Raw genomic sequence first — 1800 nt, 5'->3', positions numbered from 1 at the left:
TCTCAGTACATAAAGTGAGCGAATGTGACAATGCTATGTAAAAGTAAACAAATTACTTCATGGTTGGTGCTATCGCTCGTACGTTTTTGACTTTCCACAACTCGTGAATAAAATTCATATGCACTCACCAATCAGGAAGAAATTTATATTTAGCTCATGTTTGAGTGTCTTGCTGTGAGCTAAGACTAGTATCTTTCTCTCCAACAGAGGTAGAAAGCCCTCGGGTACTAACTTCATTGCCTTTTCTAACATCTCCATCCAAATCAGGGCATTATGTGACCATATGGTAGTCGTGGTACCAAACCCTTCCTATCTTGAGAAGCACTAACTCAACACTCTCCATAGATTATCATACCATTCACCGCTGTTTCTGATGCTGAACGTCAAACAAATTAAAAGGAGTAGCACAGAATATTTGGTAATATTAGAGACCTTAAGATACATGTATATATGTTGCCGCTAAAATCCGTTTTCAGGTTGAATCCGTTTTAATCTAGTTTAAATTGGTGATCCTCATTTTACCTAGGTTGAATACGCAATCAGATGGATTAAAGAAACTTTTGGAGCCAAAATTAAGCCTAGAGAAAAATTAGGGTCAGGTTAGGATTAGTTTTGGTTATTATACATAGATATTAATTGACCAATCATAGCAAAGTAAATAATGTGAAGAACTATGTTAGTCTGGGCATATTCGTCGTTGTAGTGTAGTGGTGAAGGCACAGTACTACAGATGAGGAAGATGCGAGTCCGAGTACCTGTAAATGCATAGTACAGTTCTTCGTTCCCTTACTATGTTGTAAGGTTGAGACTGAATAATATGTGCAACCAATAAGATGACACCAAAGATTAAGAAGATGTGTTGAGATGCGTACATGCGTAGTACCCGTACAAGTAAAATGCCCATGCAGCCATTTTGATCAAGCTTCCCGTAGAGTTAACGGGCGGGGATTGGTAACGATTGTTTACAAAGACGGCGGACTCGGCAGCAAGGTTGCTCTTTTTCTTCAGATGTATCTTTACTGAATTGTTCAATAAAGACTAACAAATATATCCAAAATTCTTCTTTACGAATGTTCTCTGTTTAGAAAGTATTCCGATGATGAAACCTTACTCGTTTCTCCAACATGTTTTTTTTTTCTGTAGCTACTGGCTGGGTCTACCGGGTAAGATCGACTTTTGTTATCGCAAAATAAAAAAAAAACATATAGCGCCACCCATTACTCGTACACCGATTTCGGGGTATCTTTATACCTCTACTATCGTTAGTGTCTTTCCTTAACTTTAATCACAAGATATGAACTAAACAACTAAAATCTATAGGAATTTTACAAACAAAAGTACGCAGTATAAACTACCTTGCATTCAGTCACTACCAGGTCTTTTTAGTGTTATAAAGAAAATTTTAGCGACATTTTGTCAGCTTACCAGCTTACAAAGCAAGTGTAAGTTTCAAAGGTCTTTAACGATAAGCTTAATAAAGTTGAGAGGGCATAATCATGCATGGCAATAAATTGTACAAATCATTATATTTGATAGTTTTACAAGTTAGCAGTCCATAATCGGGAGAGTCCATCTTCACCACCGAGTCTCTTCGTCAACACAGGCGTACACGATTCCAGTTTTGGAAGGCTTAATGTTGTTCATTCAATGAAATTGCCTAATTTCTTTTTAAGATGACATGGTGCTGCTCACGCAGTATTTTCCCTTTCGCTTACTAAGCTAAGCGGCTGACTCCTGAGTTTGTTCATTGATCAGAAGATAACAGCTGAATGCTCCAAATAATTAGATTACTGTAAAGTG

The sequence above is a fragment of the Montipora capricornis genome, chromosome 6, assembly GCF_036669925.1.
Source record: "Montipora capricornis isolate CH-2021 chromosome 6, ASM3666992v2, whole genome shotgun sequence".
In the NCBI taxonomy this organism is placed as follows: domain Eukaryota; kingdom Metazoa; phylum Cnidaria; class Anthozoa; order Scleractinia; family Acroporidae; genus Montipora; species Montipora capricornis.
Note: the sequence above shows the minus strand (reverse complement) of the source record.